The sequence below is a fragment of the Peromyscus maniculatus genome, chromosome 16 (assembly GCF_049852395.1).
Source record: "Peromyscus maniculatus bairdii isolate BWxNUB_F1_BW_parent chromosome 16, HU_Pman_BW_mat_3.1, whole genome shotgun sequence".
NCBI classification, from domain to species: domain Eukaryota; kingdom Metazoa; phylum Chordata; class Mammalia; order Rodentia; family Cricetidae; genus Peromyscus; species Peromyscus maniculatus.
In genome coordinates, this window is record NC_134867.1 from 15,477,105 (window position 1) to 15,482,777 (window position 5,673).

A 5,673-nucleotide genomic window follows, 5' to 3' on the forward strand; every position below is an offset into this window, starting at 1 on the left:
CAGAATGAGTTCAGGTCCAGCCAGGGACAGAGATTTTGTCAAAAAGACAAGAGGAGGAGGGAGAGGGGAAGAAAGGAAGAAGAAATTCTCTTTTCACTTTTTATTAAGGCAGGAAACATGAAATATAACTTGTTTAGACTTTTCTTTGGTCATCAAGGGATCACAAAAGGACAAAAGAGTCAATTTATAAGAAGTTTTTCTCCCTCTGGAAGATAAACTTAACACTAAGGTATCAAACTTTACAAATCCTTGGTAATTTTTTTAACAGTGTTATTTTCAAGGAATCAATCAAGTGCCTGTTAATTAAAAATATTTGTTTTATTTCTTAATTAGGTGTTTGTATGTGCTGTGGAGGGGGGATGTGCAGGTGCCCCCAGAGGACAAAGGGATCAGACCCCACAGCTAGAGGTACTGGTGGCTGTGAACAGCCTGACCTGGACACTAGGAAACAAATTGTGGCCCCCTGAAAGAGTTGTACACCACACCATCTCTGCAGCAGCTGGTTATCGACTTTACAGAGCATTTTATATAGTAGTTTGGGGATCTTGCCATGGAAGATACTAACACAGCCCATAAGGAAAGTGTACTATGTAGAGTACATTTTGACTTTTTTAAAAATTTTAATTCTGTGGCTATTTTAAAGTGTTGGGCAAATTTCATGAGTGAATGAAAACAGTGAGGTTATTTGTTCTTAATTCACAGTATTTTGAAAGTGTATTCAGATAATACCATAAAAGTGTTGAAATTTGGTAAAAACCTAACTGCTAACTTTTGGTTTGTCGTGAAGTTTTAACAATTTTTTTGTTTTGTTTTGTTTGGGTTTTTGGTTTTTTTTCAAGATAGGGTTTCTCTGTGTAGTTTTGGTGCCTATCCCGATCTCGCTCTGTAGACCAGGCTGGCCTCGAACTCACAGAGACCTGCCTGGCTCTGCCTCTCGGGTGCTGGGATTAAAGGCGTGTGCCACCGTCGCCCAGCTTCAGGCCAGTTCTTAATTACTGGCTGTTCTTAATCCTCATGCATGTAGGACTTCAGACTAAACTCAGTGTTGATGGGGCTGTGCTGTGTGTGGAACTTACTAAATTAGTAATTTTCTTCAGGAAAACAAAGGATTTTGTTTTGTTTTTTAGGTAGAGCACCATGGAGCTCAGACTAGTCTCAGACTTCATATGTAGCTGAGATGACCCTAAATCCCTGATAATCTGCCTCACTTTCTAAGTACTGGGATTACAGGCATGTGCCACCATGCCAAAGTTGGATGCTTCTTTACATCAGGCAATCTTTTCTTTTCTTTTTTTTTTTTTTTTTCTCCCCGAGACAGGGTTTCTTTGTGTAGCCTTGTCTGTCCTGGAACTCAGTCTGTAGACCATACTGGCTTCGAACTCAGAGATCTGTCTGCCACCCCATCCCCAGTGCTGGGATTAAAGGTGTGTGCCATTTGGCTATATCAGGCAATCTTATGTGGGCCTTAATCACCATCCTAACAATTAAGACCAATGGGACTCAAATTTTATTGAGCACCTGTTGCATGAACTGTATTGTTGATCTTAACCCATTTCAGTTACTCAGCACTATCGTCCTAGTGACCATCATAACTGACTCCCTGGTCCACTGTGTCGCATCAAGATTCATGAATAGTTTCATAGACCCATAGGAACTTATGTAACAAAACAGGAAGAAAGCTGAAAGAACTAGAAAACTAACCGGTCATTGACATTTGAATTCCACAAATGGACAAAGTAGCCATTCATGTGAAAAGCTACCTCCTTGGGTAGGACACAGTAACCTACCTTAATATGTCAACAAACTGCAAGCTGAGAGAATATTCTGGAAAAGAGCCTGAGCAGACAGGCACTCTGTTCATAGAACTGCCAATGCCCAGAAATGGGCAAAAGTTGTACATGAGCTACAGTAAAAATGCTCCTCCTGCACGTGACATTTTGTTCTGCCTACAGATACTGACACAGACAGAAGTTCCTGCAGCTTCACTTTGTATAAAGAACGTGCAAAAACAGACTTTCCAGGCTCTTCTTTTTAATAGTTATAACAAGACCTAAAGTCTAAGGAGCTGTCTTTTAAAAGAAATTGCTTTTATTAAGTTTCTAATTTATTTACATTTGAATGCATTTATCTAAATGGTTCTATTATCAGTAAAAACTCAGGAGTCAGATATTGGGGTAAAAACCTGATAGATCAAGAAAGCATTGGAGGAACCAACAGCTGACTATCTCTCTCCACACTTCCCAGATCAAATGGTCTGAAATCTTTCTAAGCCCCTCCCTACTCTTTCCTGTGCCTCTCTAGTGTTTTGTAGCCTGGGTCCTCCAGAAATCTCCATGGCAAACTCCAGTCAGCCAGTCGTTGACTCTGCCCCCTGTTTCAAGGTTAACTATATTAAGAGTCTCAGAGTGGCACAGTATGATCAAATATCCTACAACAACATTTCAAGAACTGTTGGTTCTAAATGCACCGCTCTGCTCTTACCCAGGCGGCATTGGTCCAGGACTAAGGCTCAGCATGAGCACAGGTGAACAGCAAGGAGCTGATACAAGAGGAAAAGCACTTCCTGTCTCCAAGGACTCACACCGCCCAGCGAGTGCTCAGGAAAGCACGCGCAGGGGTTTCTTTCTCCAGCCCCAACAGTACAATCTAAGAAATGACTGTGCCTCAGAGTCTAGGAAAGAGAGATAAGGACTCCTCAGAGGACTCTGCCTCCCAACTCCCCTGGATCACAATCATGAAGTGATGGGGATGGGGGTGGTTGGCCACAAATACTGAATTGATGGGTAGGTAGCTCAAGGGTTCGCAAAAAGCACTCAAGCCTTGCACTTTGCTCCATGAAAATCACTTATGCAATGGAGGAGTTGATTTGAAGAGGGTTGTTGGCCGATTAAGAGGTGTTCTCAGCTCTGTCACTTAACCAGCCGTACGGTCCAGAAAAACGATTTGTTTTCCTCTTGCCATTATTTCCCCATCCGTAAATTCAGCCGGTTAGTGTAATTTAGTCAAGCCACCAGAAAGAGAAGATCCCCTAAAAGTAGATTTTTCTGTATAATAACTAAGGTTTAGACAGCTGTGGCTACAGACCTGGGCAGCCAGCCTGCTTTCTGTCTCCCCAGCACTCCAAGGAGTCTTACAAAGATAGGCTTACGGGGTAGGGGGGGGGGGGGTGAGTGGGGGGATGGGACGGGACAAGACAGGACACGGCTTATTAGGTTAAATCAACCGCGCTCTTGACGGCGACCCTCCAAGATTAGAATTGTGTTATCCGATGAAAGCGAAGCCCTGGGGGTCTAACTAAAGTGCCCAAGGTGCAGGCAGTGAAGGTGAGAGTCCAGCTGGGCAGGGCAGGTCGCATGCAGGAGGGGTGCAGCCTCAGCTCTCACCAGCCCCAGGAAGGCGGCATTCAGGACCGCGGTGGAGAACCAGCGCAGCGCGCTCCTGGCCCGGCCCCTCCGCCGGGAGGCCGCCGCGGCCGGCTCGCTCTCGGCCCGGGTCTCCGCCTGGTGGAGCCGCTGTGCGGCCGCCGCCGGCCCGGCGCTCCCGGTCTTCAGGTCCAGCTCCAGCTCGGCGCCTGCGGGGAGCTCTTGCTGCGGGCGGACGCTCCGGGGCTCTGCGCTCCGGCTCCTCCAGGCTCCGAGGTCCCTCCCGGCACCACCTTCCCCCGGGGACCGTCCCGACTCAGGACCTCCGGCGGCTGGACTTCGACCCTGGCCCCGGCGGGCCGCTGAGAATCTTCTCTCTCCATCTTCCAGAATCGCCTGCGGTCGCGGGGGGGAATCGGGCCTCTGGCCAACCAGGAGCCAGAGTCGGACCGGAAGGCGTGGTGGTTGCCGGGGAAACCGAACGCCGCGCGAGTTTGAGCTGCAACTGAAGCCTGGCAACAGCCGCTCAAAAGCCTGTGCTGCTAAGCTTGAGGGAACCCGGAGGGGAGGTCGTCCTTACAGCCGGCAGGTACGCCTGCCTTCTCTCCCCGTCTGTTATTCAGCTTTCAGGCCAAGGACACTTGCTGAAGCTCTGGAACAGGCTCCCGGAGCCCTGGCAATCCTCACCATCCTCTGCTGTCACCTTAGCCAGGTGTCTAGAGAGCTCGCCCAAGGTCGGTCAGCAATCACTGGCCTAGTCAACAGCCAAATAGCTCAAGGCACACGTGTGGGTTCAAAACTGCGGTTTCAAACGTCCATCAGCCCGGATTCCCGCACGTGACTGGAGCCTGGCATTGATTGTCACGATTGCTGAGTAAAGTCATGTGATCTGAGAGAGGTTGTGCCGTTATCGGCGGCAGCTTTGTTCCATGTGCTTCACGCAAGCCAACAATGTGATGTGTTGATCATCTGTCTAAAATCTGTCCTATCCACCGGAAAGCCTCCTCGTTCTCTACATCACTGATTACTTACACTGAGAAAACATCGTTTCATAAGATTGTAGGTCAAGAACCACACCGGAAGGCTTTTTTGTTTGTTTGTTTGTTTGTTTGTTTTTGTTACAAAAACAAAACACAACACAACAAAAACCTTATTCCACTTGCTGACACCTGTCAAGGGTTGCTTATTATTTGCTGAATCCTAACTACAGAACAAGTCAGTATTTGTTTCATGACACTAAAGAAGCAGAAAATTTTGTAATCTGTGGTGTCATTGTATCCAATAGATATTTACATACCGGATTATGCTGGCCATGCAGGCCATTGAGGAAATCAGGAGAAGAAAAATTATGACCAACTGTTACTGATCCTACACAGGATAAAAGTATTTTTAGGGAAAACAGACAAATTCTAACTTACTCTTAAAACCTAACTTGAGAATTATGATTTATAATGTCAGATTTGGTACTGAAAGTTCTCAGTCTTATAGATAAACATAAAACTTAAAATTCAGGTTTTCAAAAATCCCTCATTCAGAGTCAGCTGTCTTTTTAAATCCAAAGACAGGAGCTCTCCTCACACTCCATTGCCTCCCCATCCACTCCACAGCTGGGAATTTCTACCATCTTCTGCCTATGCATGTCACAGCTGTGGACCTCGCAGATCATTCCTGGACATCCGTCAGGCACTCCAGTGACTTTGGTCTAAGATTCAGTGTTCTCGCCACACAACTTTGTTTCCACAGGCTTAACACCAAGCTTCAAAACATCGTCCTTGGCAAATGGCTTTACTTTGAGATCTTAAAATCCAGCATTCCCATTTCTTGCCACAATTTCCCATCCCTTTAGCTCCTTCCTCACCATTTCCATTATACCTGCTCTTTGATTTTGGGGTCATCCTTTGGCGGCTCCATTCCCCCATCTCCTCTCCCAGTCTGTCAGCTCTGTCTGTCCTTCTCTGTTCCCTCCCTCACTCAAGTTAATGTGGACTCTAGGTCACCTCCACGAACTGCCTCAGTGGTAAGCTTACTCTCCTACATGGTGGTGGTTGCTAGGGTTTCTGTGCCCTGATAGTCCGTTTCTCTGCCGACGCCATAAGCCAGACCAAGCCAAGTTAAAAAGTAAAGGACCAGGTATATTTGATCCAAACAACTCCCTGGTAAGTCCTCCAGCCTCCAGACAGGGGCGGGGAAGGGGTCAGCGACAAAATCACATGGCCATTCTAAAGGAGGGGGCTTAAACATCCTGTAGGCACCAGGCGATGACCTGTGCTCCACAAGCTGGGTTTGTGCCCAGTTATAACGCTTTAGGTGG